Source organism: Terrapene carolina, unplaced genomic scaffold (genome assembly GCF_002925995.2).
Source record: "Terrapene carolina triunguis isolate 2854851 unplaced genomic scaffold, T_m_triunguis-2.0 Scaffold242, whole genome shotgun sequence".
In the NCBI taxonomy this organism is placed as follows: Eukaryota; Metazoa; Chordata; order Testudines; family Emydidae; genus Terrapene; species Terrapene triunguis.
In genome coordinates this window covers 5,359,727-5,383,226 of record NW_020664593.1, presented here as the reverse complement: position 1 = coordinate 5,383,226, position 23,500 = coordinate 5,359,727, and the positions used below count along the sequence as shown (strand labels likewise).

The window sequence follows — 23,500 nt, the reverse complement described above, 5'->3', positions numbered from 1 at the left end:
CTCTTTTGTTTTTTAATAAATTTGAGTTTAGTTAATAAGAATTGGCTGTAGCGTGTATTTGGGTAAGAGCTGGAATATTCAATAACCTGGGAGGTAACGTGTCCGATCCTTTGGGATTGTTAGAACCTTTTCTTTTATATGATGAAATAAGATTTACAGAATTTTTCATCATATTTGACGTGAGTACCTGGATGGAGGCCTGAGGCTGGATCATTTTAAGGGAACTGTGTTGTTTGGACTTCTGAGTAACCAGTGATGTAATAAAGAAGCTGTTTTACGCTGGTTTGGTAAATCTAGGTATTGAAATATCCACCAGCTTTATGGGGACTGTCTGCCCCATTCTTTGCAGTTCACCCTAATTGAGTGACCACAGCTGACTCCACTAGGACCCTGGTCACAGGGGTTAATAACATTTACTTAATACAGAGGGGGATTGAGAGACTTTATTCATATTTGTGAAGTACTTTGATATCCTAAGAAGAATATTGTTATAAGAGGGCAAAGTATTAGAAATAATGCTGCCTAAAACTTTAGAGATAAATTTACATTTATGCAATGCCTTTCATCCCAACACATGCCACAAACTGTATTACCGCAATTCTATTGAAATGCAGCTCTCTGGGTTGGAGGGCAGCAGCCAAGCAGCACACTACAGAACAAAGGATGGGAAATGTTTGGCAAAGGATGACAGAGCAAATTCCTGACTCCTGCAAAGAGGAGTTAGCATCTACCCACTGGAGTTCTTTGATCACTAACAGGGAAGTCTATACTATGGTGATTAAGGGTCTGGCCTTTTTTTCCCTTTCAGTTTTAAAGATAAAAATGCCAGATAGTTATACAACTGGATGGAAAATCCTGCTCTGAGTAGGGTAAGAACCAAAAGTCCTAAGACTGAAAACAGCAACATTTGGTTTGTAGACTGTGAAAATAATCCCCCAACCACTCCATAGTCAGAGATGTAGAGGTTCTTCTCTCTGTAAGGAGGTGGTCAGTGGAAGTTTCTGTAGGCATCGAGCACAGGTGATCATGCCCTCTCACTCATCTCTATTAAAGCTCCCTACCAGGAGACCACAAGGTGCAGTTGGAAGCCTGCCTCCTATTTGATCTAATGAGCCTAACAGGCGAGAGTTCAAAGGATGCCTCTTCCCACCTGAAATAGTAGTTCAGCGCTATGCCAATGAGCCAAAGGATCATTCTTCCTCCACCCCCGCCTTTTTTTCCCCCTCAAGAACCCACTGAGACATCCAGGCACCTCCTTATCCACCACTATCATATCTAGGCAGTCCTTGGACTTACGACACAATTGGTTCCTGAAAATTGCATTGTAAGTTGAAACGTCTTAACTCAGAACCACAATCCACTCCACTGCAGGACCGAGCATCGTAAAGTCGAAACCAATGTCGTAAGTTGAATCAGGGTGTCAATTCAGAAACATAAGTGACGTTTGTCAAAAATTGAATGTCAAAGTCGAGGACTGCCTGTAATTAGGATATGTTTTGCCCAAACTATGCCTTGTGAGGTATCATTCTAAAAGTCTTGATCTGCTAGACATTAATATCACATTGGATTGTATGTGCTATTGTCGTATGTGAAATTATGAAGTTTGGCTATGTATGTGTTACTGAAACATGTTGTGAGGTTGTAAACACCCACAAGCAGCCTTTCAGGTACAACAGTAAAAAGACCAAACAATGTTAATGGCTTATTGAGGAAATGCACACAAGCACAAGGATTACCCCAGGAACTGTGTACAATAGAAACCTCTCAGAGATAGCACTACACAATGGGAACTGTTTAACCCAGGTCACAGCAAAAGAGCTTTCCAGCAAGTGGGAAGAAGATATAAAAAGGGGGAAATGTCATCATGATGGTACCTCAACACACCTGTAAACACCTGAGGAACAAAGACTGAACTGGGGGAAGTGATAGTCCCAGGCTAAAGGGATTTCTAGCCTGTCTATGAAAACCTGGAAAACCCAAGCTGCAAAGCAAAGGCAGCTTGTGCCTTAAGAATCTGCCAGCCTGTTTATCACTCAGGGTGAGAATTTGCTAATTCATATCCTACCTATCTAGTGTGTTAAGCTCAGTTTGCGGTTTTGTTTATTTACTAGGTAATCTGTTTGCTATCACTTATAATCACTTAATCTATTCTTTTGTAGTTAATAAACTTATTTTATGTTTTAATCCAAACCAGTGTGCATTTGACTAAGGTGTCTGGGGAAAATCTCAGCTTGATTACAAGTGTGCATGGTCTTCACATTGAGGGAGAGGTGGACCAGGTATTAAACCCATATACTGGCCAGATTTGACCAGGGCAGGATGGTACTGCTCTGGAGTCCTAGGCTGGTGGTTAGAGCCAGCACGTAACTGCAGCTGGGTGTCCCCCTACCTGTGTGAATGCTGGTGAAAGTGCAAGCTTGGAGGGCTTTGCAGCTTGTCGCAGCATGTCACAGCAGCACAGTGTGAGAAGGAGCCCAGGCTGGTGGGTCAGAGGGCTCAATGGTACCCCCAGTTCCATGTGGCACCCCAGGGGCAACCCGTTACACCCACCACCTACACTACTCCTAAAGAAATGTCCAAATTCTGGATTCAGTGCACAGCCTGTGTAACCACATTGTGCATTAGCAAGGTCCAAACATGTTGGAGTGTTTCCCCTCAGCTACCTGGCTATGGAAGCGGATGCTACCACAGCCAGAACAAGGCTATAGGCATTCTCCCACATTTGAGGGAAGGGGGCTTGGCTAGTGGCCTTATATGTTTGTAGATCCTCAGTAGCTGTCCCAAAACTGCCTCCATACTGCACGCCCACATGAAGTTGTGCCCCCGTCTCTCCCCACCACTTCAGCCATAAGAGAGTCTGTTACCACTGGAAGGTGGCATTAGAGGGATGGGATTTGCCTCAGAATGCCTTTTTGGTGACCCAGCACAGTGAAACTGACTCAACATCACTCTGTTACTGTCATCTTCACCACTAGGTTAACAACTGAGTATGATCAGCAGCTAGACAAGGGTCTACTGTTGGGATGGGGGGAAAGACGCATGGAAAAACATGGAATATGCACACTCTCGTGGCAAATAGTAACAGACCAGACTTCATGTACAATATGCTCAGCTCATTTCCATTTCTGTAGGCCTCTCAAAACTTTGCTAGTACGTTTTCTTTCTGCTAATACAATTGTTTACTGTTTGGATGGTCCTGGGCAGGTAGAGCCTAGGAACAGTCGCCCCTAAACTTAAGGTATGTCTACACTACAAACCTAACTTGACCTATATTATGTGAACTTACCAGCCATCGCAATAATTACTGCAGTGGTGCATGTCCATACTACCCTCCTTGGGTCGGTGATGCACATCCTCACCAGGAGCACTTCCACTGACCTCAGAGGGATAGTGTGGGCAGCTGAGAGCTGCTCTCTCAGCTCCACTGGCCATTACCTGCCAGGAGCCTGGCTGCCCCACAGGCTCCCAACAGACCACCTCTGCTCCCCGTTCCCTGCCGAGAGCCCCACCCAGGGCTACTCTTCCCCCACGCTGGGAGCCAGGCAGCCTTGTCAATTTCATGCATCAGGGAGCCCTGAAATTGACAAGACTGGGAGGCCGCCCAGGCTTCAGCGCCCAGCCGGGAGCAGGGTCCGAAGCCACCCAGCTCTCCAGGGAAGCAGGGGTTTTCTTGTCAATTTCATGGGTCCTGCCATGAAATCAATAAGACAGATGTAAGGGATGCAGTGTCTACACAGACATGGCGTGACCTTAACTATACCGACATAAGCCTTACGCCTCTCCTGGAGGTGGAGTTAATATGTCCGTGTAGTAGAGAACTTACATAGGTGGGAGGAAGGTGGTAGTGTAGACACTGACATAATTAGGCTGACATAAGCTGCCTTAAGTATAGACCAGCCCTCAGTAAGGCAGAGAACTTCCAGCCATGGTTCTAGAATTACTGTGCATTTAGTAGTCTGCAGAGTGTAAGTAACACAGATGCTCAACCACCACTCACCAAGCCTAGGAACTGGCTGCTAACACACTTATCTCTGTCAGTTTCTGGAAGAAGCAGTCACAGTCTGATCTAGCTTCAATGACCTTCTGCTCTCCTCTGACTATTTTTCTTAAATTTTAGTTTAATAGTAGCACTAGTGACCTTCCTGCAGCAGGATGTTGGAGGAGATAGGTAGGGCTGGACATGGCAAAAGGTGGTTGAGGTTTCTGTTGAACTGATAGTATTTTAGAAAGATGACAATAGGCAATACATTTCCAGGCAACAGCAGATTGGCTTCGTTTAAGTCAGTGTGTAGAACACAACCAGAACAAAGACGGAATTTATGAGTTAAAAGAAAAAGCCCAATGTGCATTTATGGGGCCTGGTTAGAACATCACATGTAGTGAAAAATCCCATTTGTGTCCAGAGTATAAACAGTTGTGCTGGTTGCACTCCTTATTGTCATTATTTATTATATGATAAGTCCCTTTGTGTTCAGCATACAAGAAACTGAAATAACAGCAATCACGGCCGCAAAACTAGAAGGTCGACAGAAGACACACAGGGAAACAATTTGGAAGTCTTATATATTTTTAAAATCTCAGTTTTTGTGAGAATTATGGAAGAAGGGATTTAAGAGGGATTTCAATGAGGAAAGGTTTGTCGCTCCAAGACTGAGAAAATATTTGATGTATAAGGAGAAGCATAGAAAACAAATCAAGACAGGTGTCTCCACACAACTTTAACTCTGCCCCGTAGGAATGCCAAATGAAACTGGGACCCCAGTATCTTACTCATCCCTAAAAATATCTGCCATTTTATCTGAGCCTATCCTAACTCCAAATCAGGAATCCTATTCACACACACCAAGATGCTCTGGGCACCACCACTGATCTAAAGCGTACTTGTTTCTGGTTGGAAGAGAGCACACTAAACAAACACTTAGGAAGGAGTAATGTACTGGGACCTCCCTAAGGGACACCAAAGGCAGTCATCAAAGATGTCAAAGTCAAGGTTGTATGGCTGTGTTTTGTGAGAAATGTCACCTTAACTCTACATTTCCTGGATCTCTGATATTTGTATTGTGTTTTTTCTTTTTATCGTAGAAAGGTAGGGTTGGAAGGGACCTTAACAGATCATCTAGTCCATCCCCCTGTGCTGAGGAAGGACCAAGTTAACCTAGGCTGTCCCTGGCAGGTGTTTGTTCAACCTATCTTTAAAAACCTCCAGTGATGTAGATTCCACAACCTCCCTTGGAAACCTAGTAAAGAGCTTAACTATCCCTAGAGTTAAAATGATTTTCCTAATGTCTAACCTAAATCTCCCTAACTGCAGATTAAGCCCATTAATTCTTGTCCTACCTTCCATAGACATGGAGAACAATTGATTACCATCTTCTTTATAACAACCCTTACTATTTAAAGATTTAGCAGGTCACCCCTCAATCTTCTTTTCTCAAGACTAAACAAGACCAGTTTTTTTTTAAACTTTTCCCCATAGGTCACTGTAATAAGCTATACCTCTCTAGCATCTTCCTTGGGGAGAGGGTGGATACTGCTACTGCATCAGATTCTTGGTCAGAGCCCTCCAGCGGTGTTGTTCAGGATGTCTGGCCCCTTACTGGGGGAGCGAAAGTAGTCCAAACAGTCTGTACACTTCCACAACCCATGAAAGTCAGTCCTAAGCCTTCAGGAAACCAAAGAGAAAAATAGAGAAGGGAAAAGTACCAATCCTTCTTCTTTCTGAAAGGGCCTGGGCAGCCAAGGCTCTCAAGCCATTTCCCCAGTCAGCAACGCATAAGAATGGCCCTAATGGGTCAAACCAAGGGTCCATCTAGTCAAGTATCCTGTCTTTCGACAGTGGTCAGTGCCAGATGTGTCAGAAGGAATGAACAGAACAGGACAATTATTGAGTGATCCGTCCCCTTTCATTCAGTCCCAGCATCTGGCAGTCAGAGGCTTAGGGACACCCAGAGCTTGGGGTTGTTCCCCTAACCATTGTGGCTAATAGCAATCAATGGAACTATCCTCCATGAACTTATCTAATTCTTTTTTGAACCCAGCTACACTTTTGGCCTTCACAACATCCCCTGGCAATGCATTCCACAGGCTGACTGTGTGTTGTCTGAAGTACTTCCTTTTCTTTGTTTTAAACCTGCTTCCTATTAATTTCATTGGGTGACCCCTGCTTTTGTGTTATGTGAAGGGGTAAATAACACTTCCTTATTCACTTACTCAACACCAGTCGCGATTTTATAGAACTCTATCATATCCCATTAGTCGTCTCTTTTCCAGTTGGAAAAGTCCCAGTCTTCTTAATCTCTCCTCCTACGGAAGCTGTTACATACCCCTAATCGTTATTATTGCCCTCCTCTGTACTTTTTCCAATTCTAAAATCTCATTTTTAAGATTGTCTACCATTCAGTTCCAGTCAGCCTAAGGGTGGGCATACCACAGTTGTATAAAGTGACATATGACATTTTCTGTCTTATTATATATTTCCTAATGGTTCCTAACATTGTTAGCTTTTTTTGACTGCCAGTGCACATTGAGCAGATGTTTTCAGAGAACTATCCACAATGACTCCAAGAGCCCTTTCTTGAGTGATAACAGCTAATTTAGACCCCATCATTTTGTATGTATAGTTGGGATTATGTTTTCCAATGTGCATTACTTTGCATTTATCAACACTGAATTTCATCTGCCATTTTTTTGCCCACCCAGTTTATTGAGATCCCTCTGTAACTCTTCAGTGTGCTTTGGACTTAACTATTGCAAATTTTGCCATATCACTGTTCACTCCCTTTTCCAGATCATTTATGAACATGTTGAACAGCACAAGTCCCAGTACAGATCATTGGGGGGCCCTGCTAGTTACTTCCCTCCATTGTGAAAACTGAACATTTATTCCTATCCCTTGTTTCTTTTCTTTTAACCAGTTATTAAGAGGACCTTCCCTCTTATCCCATGACTGCTTACTTTGCCTAAGAGCCTTTGGTTTGGGACCTTGTCAAAGGCTTTCTGAAAGTCTAAGTACACTGTATCAAATGGATCACCCTTGTCCACATGCTTACTGACACCGCCAAAGAATTATACTAGATTGGTGCGGCTGATTTCCCTTTACAAAAAGCCATGTTGACTCTTCCAACATACTGTGTTCATCTCGTGTCTGGTAATTTTGTTCTTTACTATAGTTTCAACCAATTTGCCTGGCACTGAAGTTAGCCTTCATATCAATATCCTCATTTAACACCTGGCACTCAACTTCACTCACCTTAGTATTTAGACTTCTAGCATTTGTATACAAGCACTTGTAAAATTTGTTAGTATTTAGTTTCCTGCCTTCATGTGATGTAATTGAATGGGACTCTTGTGTTCGATTGTTTTTCTTCAGTTCCTTTCTGTACTTTATCAACTTCTATATCTGACTGAGAAAAGAGGAGAGGATAGAGAATCCCCTTTATAAATCCTCCCTAAGGGATGTCTCTGTCCTTACCTTGTGCTCCTCCATACCAGTCAGCTTTCCCCCAGCCCTTAGTTTAAAAACTCCTCTATGATCTTTTTAATTTTACATGCCAGCAATCTGATTCCGTTTTGGTTTAAGTGGAGCCTATCTTTCCTGTATAGGATTCTCCTTTCCCAAAAGGTTCCCAGTTCCTAAATCCCTCCACTGAACAACATCATCTTATCCACACCTTAAGACAGCAGCTCTGCCTGTCTAATTGGCCCTGAGTATGGAACTGGAAACATTTCAGAGAATGCAACCACAGACGTCCTGGACTTTAATCTCTTCCCTAGCAGTCTAAATATGGCCTCTAGGACCTCTCTCCTACCTTTCCCTGTGCCACTGGTACCTGTGCCATGTACCATGACCACTGACTTCTCCCCAGCACTTCACATAAGTCTATCCTGGATGTCTCAACCTGGCAAGCAATTCACCATGCAGTTCTCTTGGTCATCACAAACCCAACTATCTATATTTCTAATAATCAAATCCCCCATTACTATTAGCTGTCTCTGCCTAATAACTGGGGTTCCCTCCCCCAGAGAGGTATTCTCAGTGCGCAAGGATACCATGACATCACCTGGAAGGAGGGTCCCAACTATGGGATCATTTTCTTCCACTCCAGCTGGATGTTCATCTTCCCTGAGACATTCATCCTCCTCAACAGCACAGAGGCTGCAGACTGCAGTTGGGACCACTCTACACTCTCTCTGAAAGTCTCATCTATGTACCTCTCTGTCTCCCTTAGTTCTTTCAGTTCAACAACTCTGGTCTCAAGAGCCTGTACAATGTCTCTGAGGGCCATGAGTTTCTTGCACCGAATGCACACATACACCAACAGCCCACAAGGCAGGTAATATCATATGTTCAGTGCATAGCTAGCGGGATTCAGGGGAAGCAGCCGCTTCCCCTGACCACATTCCCCAAAAGTGGCGCCTGCGGAACGGGGCCACGGGCTGGCTCCCAGCGCTCCGGCGGAACAGGGCCGCGGGCTGGCTCCCGGCACTCCGGGCGGCTGGCGGAACGGGGCCGCGGGCTGGCCTGCTGGCTCCCAGCGCTCCGGGCGGCTGGCGGAACGGGGCTGCGGGCTGGCCTGCTGGCTCCTGCCTCCTGGCGCTCCGGGCGGCTGGTGCCGCTGGCTCCCGGCGCTCCGGCCGGGACTCCGGCCCTGAGAGCGTGGCCGAGGGTCTCGGTGCCCCGGACAGCGCTCCGGATGGAGAAGCGGGGTGGCCCTGCGCATGCGCGGCTCCGTCTTTTGGCATTTTGGCGCATGCGCAGGGCCTCCAAAATGCCACCGAAGGACCGGCGCCTTTTTTCTCCACCGCTGCTCCTCGGCTGCAACCCTGGCTACGCCACTGCATATGCTGCATTCAGTGCAATAGGATAGATATCCCCCTCTCTGCTGCAGGACTTCTGCCTGCACTATTTTTCCTCAGACTGGGTTTTGTTTGTTCGCTCTTTGTTTTTCAAGGGGAGTTATTGGCCTAAGTTTAAAGTATGTTGCTAGGTGTATCTGGCTCTCACACTCCTTTCTAAACTCCCTTGCAAAACTCCCCGGGGTCACAAGCTCCTCTAGTCACTCAGGAGCTGACTTTTTAAACCCATCCTCCCTGAGTTAGTCCCGCCTAGGGTGACCAGATGTCCCGTTTTTAAAGGGATAGTTCCGTATTTAAGCCCTCCTGCAGGTGTCCTGCCTTTTTCTTAAAAATGAGCAAGTTTTCCCCTATTTTCTGTCTCCGCATCATCAGTACTGGCAGGTCCTTCTGGTGCCGGATCCCTGCTTGCCAGCCACCCGCCCACCAGCGGTGGGGGCAGGGGGGTCCAGTGGCCAACGATGGGGGTGGGTGTGCAAGGCTGGTGGCGGAGTAAAGATGCAGCGCAAGGGGCCGGCCTCTCCTCCTGCTGGCCCATCAGCGCAGTCCCCGCTGCCTGGCGGCTCTTGGCCAACCCCCGTCCCATTTCGGGCCGGCACTGGCTGCGCGCTGTGAGCTGCGGTGGCTAGTGTGTCCGGCAGGCGCCAGGCAGCGGCCGGTTACATGTCGCCGATGCTGCCCACCCATCGGCCCTTTACGTGCTCCCCCTCTCACTGTCCTCTCCTGGCTTTGTCCCTTCGCCCCACCCCAGTCATGTTTTCTAAACCTTTTATCATTGTTGTGGACAAATTGGAGGGAGTCCAGAGGAGCAACATCTTTCTTAAAGTGTGGCACCCAAAACTAGACACAATATTCCAGCAGAGGCCTCACCAGTGTTGTGTAGAGTAGAACAATTATCTCCTATGTCTTAGGTCCATTCTGGTTAACACACTCCAGAATTATATTTGTCTTTTTTGCAAGTTCATCATATTGTTGGCTCATATTCAATTTGTGATCACTGTTATCCAAGTCATTAATGAAAATATTGACTTGTACCAGACCCGGCATAAACTCATTGATAACTACTTTTTACATACAGCTTTTGTACACCTTAGAGTAATTACATCTAGACCACATTTCCCTGGCTAGCTTATGAGAATGTCATGTGGGACTGTGTCAAAAGCCCTACGAAAAATCAAGATATCTCACATCTATGACTTTTCCCCTGTTCACTAGGCCAGTAACCTTGTGCTAATCCTAAACCCTAATGCTAATCTTTTAAGGAAGATACAAGGGGACCTTAACTCTACATTTCCTGGTTTTCCAATATTGGAGTTTTGGAAATTAAACTCTCACATTCTGGAATGGTACAAGGAGCACAAGGCACTGCAAATTTACATTAACAAAGATTTTTTCATGGCAATGAGTGTTAAAAGTTAACAAATCTAATATTAAGCGCCGCCCCATATTGCATTACAGTAGTCCTCAGAGGTCTTAGACATCAGGGCCCCTACTCCAAAGAGGTTACAGTCTCAGGCTAGGTCTACACTACCCGCCTGAATCGGCGGGTAGAAATCGACCTCTCAGGGATCGAATTATCGCGTCTCGTCGGGACGCAACAATCGATCCCCGAATCGACGTTCTTACTCCACCAGTAGAGGTGGGAGTAAGCGCCGTTGATGGGAAGCCGCGGAGGTCGATTTTGCCGCCGTCCTCACAGCGGGGTAAGTCGGCTGTGATACGTCGAATTCAGCTATGCTATTCGCGTAGCTGAATTTGCGTATCTTAAATCGACCCCCCTCTGTAGTGAAGACCTACCCTTAGGCCCCAATCCTGCAAACACTTAAGCACATATGTAATTTTACCATTTAACTAGTGAGTCTATGACACTACACAGGAATAAAGTTATGTACTTTCTTAAGTGTTTGCTGGATCAGGGTCCAATTAATGTGTTAGTTAATGCTATGGTTGAATTCAGTGGGACTCCCTGAAGACTCAAGGGTCAACCTAGACTCACCCAACCACAGTATGAGAGCCAATGCTAGTAAAGTGCTTTGAATATGCTGAACATTCAAATAATAATTATTAAGCAAATCTCCCTACTATTTTGATAATAGTAGAATAATTTTAAAGGGTACAGTTACTTCTCATTGTTTATGTTGTTGCTTTACTTTTTGCATTTCTCCTGAGACAAGGAAATATCAATGAAGGCTGTTTCTCTTTTGTTTATAGTTGATTTCCTTTTCCCATTGCTGCAATATACGAGTTATCCTTATACATATATTGCAGTGGATTGCTTATTTGTCTCCATGGGAATTATTTCTTTAATTCATAGAAACATTTATACCAGTGATATTCAGACTATGGCTCAGGAGCCACAAATGGCTCTTTAATGTGTCTCCTGGCGCTTTTTACAGAAAATGATATTAAAACACTATGTGATTTAATTATTAACCAATCAGGATGCTTTTATTATGTTATTAACCAATTATGTTATCAACTTGCACTAAGTTATTAACTCATCTACTGTGAGAATAATTTTATATATAAAGATTTCCCTTGTGTTTAAATATGAATAATACTACAGTAAATGAAACAATAAAGTCACACTACTGTGGCTCTTTTGGGTAATGTTGATGGCTAATTTGGCTCCTGAACTACTGAGGTTTGAGTATCAGTGATTTATACTATTCTTGGGTTTTGCAGGAACTTAGTTTTCACAGAGTCTAAACTCTGGGCCAAATTTGAGTTGACAGCATCCTATAAATACACACCCTTTCTCTTTTCTGAAGTGAGACTGACAGTCCACCCACTTCAACTTTGCTTAACACACCCCAAACTCCCGATGAGACAGACAGGCAAAGCCACCGCCATTCACAGCTGGGGCTGAGCCCAGTACACAAACACGCAGCTAGGGCCCCCAGCCCCACACGACTCCAAACCAGGTGCCCAGATGTACCTCTCCGTTTCCACGCTAGACGTTCAGAGCGACGCAAACAGGCTTGACGGGGAGTCCGCAGCGCCCAGCGCGGGCAGGCGGCTCTGGGGCCCCACGCGTGCGGCTGGTGCCGCTGCTGCGGAGCGCTCGCCAGTTACCGCAGCCGCTCGGGCGAGTGAGCGCTGGAGCTTCGGTCCCGGCTCCGGCGGCTCGTAGGTGCTTCGCTAGTGTAACGGGCAGCCTGGGGAGGAGGCATTGCCGGGGGGCGGGGCCGGTATTACTGGCGCCCCGCCCCCTTTCTGCCTTGGCCCCGTTGTTTCGCTCGCGGGAAGGGCTGGTCGCGCCTAGGAGCTGGGCCACTGGGCGGTGACCCCGCGGCCGCCCCCACCTCAGAGCCCCGGGGGTGGGGGTGGGCGCGCGCCGGGCCCTTCCTCACCTGCCTCCGCCGCGGTGTCGGTACCAACCCGCATCCCTTGCCGCCGACCATAGAGACGAAGGCAGAGCGGCCGCCTCCCACCACAGAGACCCCGGCGGAGGAATAGAGCGACCCCTCCCCCCAACCGCCCCGGGTGAGGCCCCGCGGCCCTGCGCTCCCTTCCCCCACCCTTGCCTCGTGGGGCTGGAACCCCCGTTCCGCGCGCGCCTGCCTCTCCCTCAGGCCCTTCCCCCGCCCGGCCCCTCAGAGGCACCCGCCCCGCGCCGGTCTGCGGGGCTGGGTGAGCTCCCGCCAGTGGCCCCCGCAAGGTGTCAAGGCCCCTGTCCCGCCCACCCCGCACCATCCGCACCGGCCCAGTGGCAGGGTTGCCCCTGGCTGCTGGGGTACCTGCGATGTGGGGCTGCGCTCCCCAGGGGCCACCATTAGGGAGATTGTAATGGAGCTGGCTGGGAGGCCTCGTCTTCCTTGTCCTCGTCTTGGTGCCCCCTAAGGCATGTCATTATGAAATAAACTGCCTCCCAGTTACCACCATTGCATCACTGCTGCCAATTCAACCAAAAAATAGTTTATTAAAATGATCATCATTTTCTGATCATAGCTAATTAAGGCTCCAATCTTGCGAAGATGTATACATGTGTTTAACTTTACTCATGTGAGTAGTCCCATTGGGTGGCCCATGGTAGCACTGGGGCTTACATTTCCACACCACCTCAGAGGAATCCATTATGTTCTGCAATTTATATAATTCTTTTGCCCCTTACTGAATTAGCTATACTTGACAACTATTCTGATTCATTGTACTGTGATTCACGTCTCAATATTGTTATCTTGGCTGGTTTATCCTCATTTTATTTGCTTTAGAAACATTTAATAACTCACAGGTATAAATTGAAGCAATACAGGTGTGGTCAGTGTCTGAATGCATAAGGCTTCTGTTTTTCTTGACTGCAGTCCCAGATATTATGCATGTTTCTATGTTTCCAGCACATGTGGAGAATATTTACCATATTAGCTATGCCTCCGGCAGAGTTCTGAGTGCTGCGGACCTCAACAGTGATTTTGCACTGAGTGTACAGTACATTTTGTTTACTAATTAAAAGTTATAAAATATCTTTTAGAACACTGCCCTCAAAATGAAAGCCTTTAAGGTGTTTAAAATTTTTAAGTGAAATGAAATTAGTGTTATTTTACTGTTTTGAAAAAGTAAAAAATCATAGAACTAAGACACTTGCTTCCCAAACATCAGTTTTTGCTAAAGAGAGATGACTGTTTGCTGCTTTAGTTTTAATCAAAATCAAGGAAAGATCTTTTGTTTCTGGAACCATAGGGTAGTAAAGAATAAACAAACAATTTCTGTGTGTGTACGAATGGATTAACTGACAGATTTAAAAACAAACAAACAAACCAGTATTTCCAACTTCTGGTACGGATAACACTATTTAACATTTTAAGGTTGAAGAATTTTCAAAATCAAATTTAGGTTTACCACTGTTAATTATGACACCTACTTTTTGCACCTTTCCCAGCATGGACAGTCAAACTAGTTCTTTCTGGTTCTCTTGCACAGTACTGCCATGTTTGGGTTCCCAAAACTGCAGAGGAATAATTCACATTCTAAAAAGCTGGTTTCATTTATATTTTTAAACTTGTAAATGCACTTGCATATGCTTCCACTTTTGTAAACCCTTCCACTTACCCATTCTCCCTCCCCCCCAAGACCCTATATTTGGGAGCCTGTGCTACTTGCCAATATCCCTTTAAACAAGTTCATTTTCTCTGAGCCAAATTCTGAACTTCTTATTTGGACAAAATTCTCATTGAATTCTGTAGGAACTGAGTAAACACTCAAAGACCCACAAGGATTGGTTCAGGCAAGATGAAAACATAGTACAGTATGACCTACATAAGAATGGCCATACTGGGTCAGACCAAAGGTCCATCCAGCCCAGAATCCTATCTACCAACAGTGACCAATGCCAGGTGTCCCAGAGGGAGTGAACCTAACAGGTAATGATCAAGTGATCTCTCTCCTGCCATCCATCTCCACCCTCTGACAAACAGAGGCTAGGGACACCATTCCTTACCCATCCTGGCGAAGAGCCATTCATGGACTTAACCTACATGAATTTATCTAGTTCTCTTTTAAACCCTGTTATAGTCCTAGCCTTCACAACCTCCTCAGGCAAGGAGTTCCACAGGTTGACTGTGCACTGTGTGAAGAAGAACTTCCTTTTATTTGTTTTAAACCTGCTGCCCATTAATTTCATTTGGTGGCCCCTAGTTCTTATATTATGGGAACAAGTAAATAACCTAGTCTCCTTCTGAGCATGGGACCTAGATCAGCTGATCCATACTAAATCCATACCAGACAAAATCCAATTGCATCTTTTCTCACCTTAAAAATCAGTCTGTCCAGGATTAGACTTTCTCCATCCATACTAAGCCCCCCTGTGATAGTGTATGACAAGAATTAGAAGTTTGGATCTGAACAAGAACCTTGGATTCCAAACTTTGAGGAAATTTAGATCCTGGTCTCAACCTTTATATTGCAGTCTAGGCCCATCTCCATGGGTGAATTGTTACATGTGAATGCAAGCTAGCACCTACGTCTTTTTCCAACCATTCCAGTGAGTTAAGTTTTTCAGACAGTAAAATCATAATTAACAGTAGCTAGTGTTTGGACAAGATCAAGGAACACATGCTCCAACAATAAGAACCACTGATTTCAGCCATCACACCATTGTCTATAAACTTAGTAATAACCGTTTCAAGGGAATGCAACTTTAAAAAAACCTTCCATTCTGCAGAGGGACATATAGTACATAGCACATGGAGTTATGTCATTGCATTGGGTTGGTGAACTCAGTTATTTTCCATAGTAGGAAGCAATTAGATTGGACAAAAAAAATATGATCACCTTCAACTTCCTTTGTGCATCATAAAAATCTTCCCTCGGGGCATAAATTCACAATGGCACATTTCTTATTCAAGGAAAAGACACTGATGAAGCAACTTTGGTTCTTATATACCACTTTCTGACCTTACAGAAACATTGGAATTTTTGATCAGCAGTTTCGACCTGTATGGCAACAGCATGAATATCCTGGCCTACGCAGACGATCTGGTCCTGATCACAGACAGCCCTGAGAGTCTTCAACAAATGCTCGACATCACCATCCAGGATGCCAACTGGATGGGACTCCACTTCAATGCTAGGAAGTGTGCATCCCTGCATATTGATGGTAGTAGAAGGGACTCAGTCCAGGCGACGCCTTTTCAGATCCAGGGTGAACCCAGGATCTTCCTCGAGGATGGGCAAGCATACCAACATCTCGGCACGTCCACAGGTTTCCACATCCAGCAGACACCTGAGGATACCATCGCGGAGATCCTATGAGATGTGGCCAGGATCGACTCCTCCCTACTGGCACCATGGCAGAAGATCAACACCTTGAGCACCTTCCTGATCCCCCATATCTCATTCGTCTTGCGGGGATCTGCCGTGGCGAAGGTACCTCTGAATGAGGCAGACAACACCATCAGACAGCTAGTGAAGAAGTGGATGTTTCTTTCCCAGAGAGCCAGCAATGAACTGGTGTACATCTTGCACAGGCAGGGCGGCGTCAATGTCCCTCGTATGGGTGATCTGTGCGACGTTGCAGTGATCACTTATGCATTCCGCCTTCTGACATGCCCCGCCACCATGGTGAGGAACATCGCAGAAAGTGTTATATGGGATGCCATCAAGAAGCGAATCGCAAGGACCCCCTCCAATCAAAATGTTGCCACCTACCTGAGCAGCTTGCTGGAAGGTGAATTTGGAAGAGATGGGGGAGACTTTGCTTCGCTCTGGACTCATGCCCACAACGCTACGTGACGACTGGAGAAATGTATCAGCTGCCGCTGGACGTGGTGCGAGGAACGTCAGGAGCTGGAAGTCCTGGTGCTACAGGCGAAGAATGCAGAGCACGCAATCCTCACTCCGAAAGCTAGAACCATGCTGGAGAGGACCCTGACGCATGCCATCCACTGCTAATATGTGGAAAACCTGAAACGGAAGCCAGATCAGGGCAAGGCATTCAAGGTGACATGCAAGTAGGACGCCAGCAACCACTTCCTCCCTGGGGGAAGCTTCACCCGATTTGCTGACTGAAGGTTCATCCACAGGGCCCAACTCAACTGCGTTCCGCTGAACGGAGCCATCTGCCATGGGAATTGGGACAAGCGATGCGGGAAGTGCAGCTATGCCAATGAGACTCTACCCCACATCCTGTGTTGCTGCAAGCCCCATTCCAGAGCCTGGCAGCTCCGACATAACACCATCCAAGATTGCCTAGTCAGAGCCATCCTGCCGCCCATGGGAAGGTGGCCATGAACTCCGCCATCCCCGGAACCGACAGCCAACTGCGACTGAACATCGTCATCACCAACGAGAACCAGAAGAAGATCATCACAGTGGACATCACAGTGTCCTTCGAGAACAGGACCCAGCCTTCCGTGATGCCCAAGCTCGAAAGGTAGAGAAATATACTTCTCTGGCCGAAACCTTGAGAGCTAAGGGTTACCTGGTTCAGACACGCGCTGATTGTCAGAGCCCTGGGCACATGGGACCCCAGTAACGAGTGAGTGTTGAGAGAATGCGGAATCAGTCAGCGCTACGCTCAGCTGATGCAGCAACTCACGGTGTCGGATGCCATCAGGTGGTAGAGGGACATCTACATAGAATACATTACCCGACATCGGCAATATCAGGAGGGATGAGCTGGAGTGCAGATGAGAAGCACAGTGGGGGAAAGTAACTGAAATACTTTCCTCATGGATTGTATTTTCTAAATGGACAGCCTACCCTATCTTCTCAATTACTGAGGGACAATCCTCACTCACTGCTATATTTGCTTTCCACAACCAACTCTCTGTATAACTTTTCATGAGTGATGTACCCGAATACTTGTGTGCTAATACCTAAATTGTATTCATAAATGTATTCACCTAAATTTGGGTTATTGCTGATTATGTACTATATGTATCTTATGACTTTAAAAACAAACCTTGTATTTGTGGGTAATCTATACACTATACCCAGATGTACACACACTCTTTTCTTAACCTGTGCACTATATAATTTTTTAACATTAGCTTTAATAACATTTTTAAATCAGAGTGTGTGTCATATTAGTACAAAGGTTCTCAACCAGGGGTATGTGTACCCCTGGGGGTACACAGAAGTCATCCAGGGAGTACATCAACTCATCTAGATATTTGCCTAGTTTTACAACAGGCTACATAAAAAGCACTAGCAAAGTCAGTACAAACTAAAATTTCATACAGACCATGACTTGTTTATACTGCTCTATATATTGTACATTGAAATGTAAGAACAATATTTATATTCAAAATAATTTTATAATTATATGGTGTAGTGGGGTGGCTCCCCCACTCCAGCGGAAAAGGGGTTAAAGTCAGCCCTAGGAGAAGGTTGTGGCTGAGAGCTGCTAAGCTGGGCTGATTTGGGGAAGCGGCTGCAGCTGGGCCACGCCCCAATCAGGCCACAACTGGCCTGTATAAAAGGCTGTGAGCCAGAGGCCCAAGAAGTTTCTCTCCGGGCTGGGAGAGAGCAGGGACTGGCTGCCTGCAGAAAGGGTACTGGAAGTGAAGCAGGGCTGGTGAGAGTCCAAGGCCCATAGAGGTACTGGGATACTGGGTACTGGGAGGCAGAGGAAGGCAGTAGGTCCGAACCCCCTTGCCTCTGATGAGTGGCTTTTACGCTGTAGTCTGCCCCAGGGAGTGGGGGCTTGCTGATGACTGGCAATAGCCCAGACTGAGGCAAGGTGGGGATAGAGGGTTGGGGGTTCCCCTGGGTGGGGAGACACTGAGACTGCGGGGGTATAGCCAGGGGGCAGCATCCCAAAGATAAGGGGCACCAGGGTCTGGGAGGGACACGGGGCCAGCAACAAGTGGGACATTGGCCTGCAGAGGGTGTCAGGGCTGGGAAAGAGCTAATTCCCTGAGATGACCAGCAGGAGGTGCCACAGGGTGAGTCCTGCACCGTTACATATGGTAAAAATGAGAAAATGAGCCATTTTTCAGTAATGGCGTGCTGTGACACATCTGTAATTTTGTCTGAGTTTGTAAGCAAGTAGTTTTTAAGTGAGGTGAAATTTGGGGGTACACAAGACAAACCAGACTCCTGAAAGGGTACAGTAGTCTGGAGAGGTTGAGAGCCACTGCATTAGTAAACTTTTATATTAGGGTTGCCTCTTTACTAAGAAGTAGTAGGATTAGGGGCCTTGCCAGTTAGTTTCACGTTGGAGGAGAAATCAGTGATGCAGTCAGGTATTTTCTGACTGTGTTTTTGCTTATGTACAACATGTATGTGAGTCCAGTTTCCTTGAACAGTGTTGGTCACAAATTCCCCACAAGAAACTTTTTTTCTTGCACAAACTTCAGCTAAGTTCCTCTTGAGCCTCGGTCTTGGACTCTTCTGGAATCTCACAGTTTAAACACTGATGTTGTTCCCTGTTCCTCAATCCCTGGGTTTTTCACCTGGTAAACCCCTTAGCCCCTTGCTGCTCACGTAGGACCATAGGGTCTGGAAAGTTAAGCCTGGTGTTTGAGTACCCAGACAAAGTGTGCTTTACATGCAAAATCCCCTTAACCATTGTCTGGGTGTAGTGAGTTTCATCCTGAGTATTTATACATCAGTGACTCATAACATGCTCATATACACTCATGCACACACATAACATTAACACTTTTCACCATAACATTATCATTGGGCTACATCCTCAGTTTTTCACTCTGCTCTTATTCAAGCAAACTGCAATTTAAATCAATGGGCCAAATCCTAGAGTAAGCCCTGTAGCCTGAAGCCTACAAGAGAAGGGAGGTAATTGAGTGAGTTCTCTGATGGCATCCGCTGAAGAGCAAGGGGCATTGACTGAATGAAGCAGTACCTCATTTAAATATCAACTATGTTCTCTGCTGTCATCTACTGGACAGCAAGGGGAATTGACTGAGAGGAGCAGCATCTCATTTACATATTAACTGCATATATTCATTAACTGCAGGTAGTTTGGAGACACTGGGGTATAACTTGACTAAGTTTTGTACTTGGAACCCTATTTTTTTTAAGATTACACTGTTGGGAACCCACTGGGCAAAGCCTGGACAAAGACTGGGTATGGGGTCATTCTGATGACAACTCATGTTTGTCAAGGTGGGATAAGAGGCCCTGAACAACCCCAAAGAACAAGGAATGAGAGAGTGAAAATTTCTGCTTTGTTGTGCAGAATACTTCTCTGGATGGCAGGGATTCTGATGGGTTCTTAAGATTATTGATCACCCTTGTATTTAAGTGAGCTGAACTAAGAGCTGTAATTGCTTTATGTGAGCAAAGCCAGTGCTTAATTTGTGCCAGAGCTGAGCCCTGGCACCTATGGGCTTGGCAGTTCATAGCCCCAGCACCCCTGGGCTTGCCACGTCAGTTATGAAAGTGGGGGAAATTGCTTGAGCCCTGGCAATTACAAATTAAGCATTGGGAAGAGCTCACCAGAGATTTCAATCATCTGGCCAGTGGAAGTTCTGGTTATCTAAGCAGCAGGCAGAGCGAAGCAGCAGTTGTATGGATTCACTACAAACTATAGCTTCCAACTGGATAGCAGTAGAGTAAGTATTGCATGACCTACAGTTGTGATAGAGGAATTCATAGCAACACTCTACGTCAGCCTAGTGACTCTGAGGCCACCGTGTCCTAGCTGATCAACATAGCAAGACAGTTGGTAGAGCCCCCAGAGAGCTCCCTTTGAAACAGGGACCCTGATATTTCTGGACTCTTGGAATGGCAAACTGTGAGTGAGGAAGTTGGAGACCCAGAGAGTGGCAGGCAGAGCAAACTGCATCAGCCATTCAGGATCCAATTGTTTGGGACTGTGACTTATGCACCCTGAAGTAAATGATGGTGGAAAAGATGTTAAATTATAAATATTTGTCCCAGTTCAACCTGGCCTTTCCCTTTTCTTCCCCCCACCCCACCCTGTCTCCAATAAAGTTTGTTTGTTTAAACCTCTGTGCTTGCAAGTGTGTGCTGATTGGCCTAGCAAAGGTGCTCAGAGTAGTTATAGATTCTCAGATTCCTGGATGGGGACCTGAGCCAAAAACTTAAGAAACTAGAGAATCCCCTAAAATAAGTGCCTGGCCCTTGTAGCTGCCGACAGATCGTGCATCCTAAGGGATATGAAGCAAAGTGGTGGGATAGCAGTTCAGGAGTGAGAGGGTGAAGGGATATTTGATGAAGCGAAGGAGAGATTGATCGAACTGATGGATTTTAAGGAGATTTGAAGCAAGAGGTAGTTGGTAGAAAGGAACAAGGGAACTGCTTCAGGCTTTTAAGGGGCAGAATGGAACAAAGGCACAAAGCATGGCAGAAGGAAAAAGCAGATGAAAGCACTGGGAAGCAGGTAGGGGAGTGAAATGGGAATTAGGAGGAAATGAGAGCAGAGATGGACGTAGGCCCCATCTACACTGGCAAGTTTTTGCGCAGTAAAGCAGCTTTGAGCGCTGTAACTCCCGAGGTGTACACACTGCCAAGCCGATTAGTGCGCAGAAACTGCGCAGATGCAGCACTCTAAAAAAACCACCCGGATGAGAGGCGTAGAGCTTTCTGCACCGGGGCTACAGCGCTGTGGTGCCAGTGTAGACACCATGGTGATTACAGCGCTGCGATTGGCCTCCGGGAGGTGTCCCACAATGCCTGTTCTCACCTCTCTGGCCATCAGTTTGAACTCTACTGCCCTGCCCTGAGGTGACCAACCATCAGCCCCACCCCATGCATTCCTTTGCAGATTTGAAAGTCCCCTTCCTGTTTGCTAGGTGATGCGTGCAGTGGTCTCAGTGCATCTTTCCAGGTGGCCATGCCTGCTCCATGCACCAGGTGTTCCCCTGCTTGGAGCAATGCCGAGCTGCTGGACCTCATCTGTATTTGGGGAGAGGAGGCTGTCCAGTCCCAGCTCCGCTCCAGCTGTAGGAATTATGATACCTATGGACGGATTTCTAGATGCACGATAGAAAAGGGCCATGTCCGGGACACATTTCAGTGCAGGGTCAAATTGAAGGAGCTACAAAACGCCTACTACAAGGCGCGGGAGGCAAACTGCCGCTCCGGTGCTGCGCCCATGAGCTGCCAATTCTACAAAGAGCTGGACGCGATACTTGGTGGTGACCCCACCTCCACTGCAGAGTCCCCTGTGGATACTTCATTGGCTTCGTTGCCAGTTGAGAGTGGCCTGAGCCAGGAGGAGGCAATCTTGGACGAAGAGGGGGAGGGGGACCCAGAGGCAGAGGATGACTCGGAGGCCAGAGATGCATGCAGTCAGGAGCTCTTTTCTACCCTGGAGGAGCCTAGGCAGTCTCAGCAGACGGATATTGGCGAAGCACAAACAGGAGAGGAGGCCCCTGTTAAGTGGATCTGATTTGGGGAATTGCTGAAGTGAGTTGTTGCAGGCAGGAAGGTTGCAGAAAGCAGGCTTGTCTCCCACCTCATGCCTAGTTTGAGCGGCGGAACAGGCAGTTGATACACTCCCACACGTCACGTGAATCTCCCTCAGAGATCTCCAGGAAACTCTCATGGAGATACTGTGCAATCCACTCCTGCAGATTCCTCAGCAGAGCTGCTTTGTTTCTTGCCCCATTAACAGTAACTTTCCCACGCCACTGTGCCATCAGGGGGGAAACCATCGCTGCACACAGGTTAGCCGCATAGGGGCCACGGCGAAAGCCGCAGGCTTGGAGAAGACCCTCCCTTGATTCCCTGCTCACCCTCAGCAGCGAGATATCTTCCAAAATGGTCACCTCCTGTGGAAAGTGTGGGGACAGGAATAATTATCAGCCCCCCCTCCCCCGTGCTGGCTCTCCCCAAGTGCCCAGGGGCCATGTGCCCAGTGTACAGCAGGGTCTGGGATGAGTGATTTACCCTGCCCCTGTGGTTACTCACCATTTTGGGGGTCTTGTGGCTTATGTGTGCTTGCCTGGGATCAGCCAGTTAGTGTCAGGTATGTGGGTACTGGCAGTCTTTTAAAGCACTGAAACAGAGTTGTCTATGTTGCAAACAATATTGCTTCTGTAAAATGTTGCATTTAAACTTCACAGAGATGACCTTGGGAGGCCAGCCTCCCTTATCGGCAGCAGAACGGTTGCGAAGAATTAGAAAGCGTCCAAGAAGAACTAAGGACTTTATGCATGAGGTTATGATGCACTCCGCCACCGAGAAAAAGGAATTGAAGGAGTGGCAGGACAGCGAGACGGCACACCAGTAAGAAGCCACGGAGTGGCTCTTAACAGTTATGGAGCGCCAAGTGGACACACTCCAGGCGATACTAGCTCTTCAAACCAAGCAGCTCCACGCCCGCCCTCCCCTGCAGCCGCTGTTGCAAAACTCTTTCCGATGCGCCCCTCACATACACAGTGCCAACATACTCTTATCAACCTCCGGGCTCCACTCTCTACCTGCAGCATCCCACTCCTCCCTCCTCACAGTCCAGCAGTGTGGACTCCCAATACCCACTCCACTCAACACCCATCCCTCTGAATTTGGCCCTGCTGAAGTACAGCACCCGCTGCATCGTACTCCAAAGGAGAAGGTTGGGTCTGATCCCTGGACATACACAAATCTATTGCTGTCCTGGGACCACTCCTCCTCTTGAGACCTTCCATTGCCCCCATTCCTTCCAGTTCCCCCTCCCTGATGATGAATTTTTTTCGTTTGACTCTCTCCTCTGGTTGTTGTTTTTCAATAAAATAATTGTTTGTTTGAAAGCAATCTTTATTCTATTAAGTGAAAGCAAAAAAGCACTGCAAAGCAACATACAGTTATGTTAAGGCACCTTCTTGCATCATGTGCACCAATTACCTCCTAGTATTACAAGCACTGCAATCCCGAGCATAGCAACAAATATTAGTGGCTTTCAGCTTCAAATTGCTGCCTCAAAGCATCCCTGATCCTTATGGCCCCATGCTTTGCCCCTCTATAGCCCTGTGTGACAATGCGGTTTTGGCGGAACCCAACTGAGAGTGCCAACTCAGGACAAATTGCTCAAACAGGGCAGTTACAGCCCAAGGCTGGGGTTTTTTCCACCTCTAAGGCAAACCAAGCCAGCCAGACTAGGAGGACTTCGGTCTCACCCCACTGGCTAACCGCAAGTCTCACAAGCAATCTCCTTAGACACTCCAGTTTCCCAGTATTACCACCAGAGACACTCGTTATGGGGACAAATGGTTATGAAAACCAATACCCCAGTAAA

The 23,500-nt window shown here is 46.8% G+C and overlaps 1 protein-coding gene across 1 annotated transcript in view; it reads right to left on the bottom strand.

Moving 5' to 3' along the window:
• B4GALT4 (beta-1,4-galactosyltransferase 4) overlaps positions 1–11,964 on the bottom strand; it is a 53,767-nt gene extending 41,803 nt beyond the window's left edge. Inside the window, exon 1 of the mRNA XM_024198404.3 lies at positions 11,792–11,964. The gene's annotated coding sequence lies outside the window, so the exon portion shown is untranslated. The remainder of the gene's footprint in view (positions 1–11,791) is intronic.
• Between the last annotated feature and the right edge of the window lie 11,536 nt (positions 11,965–23,500).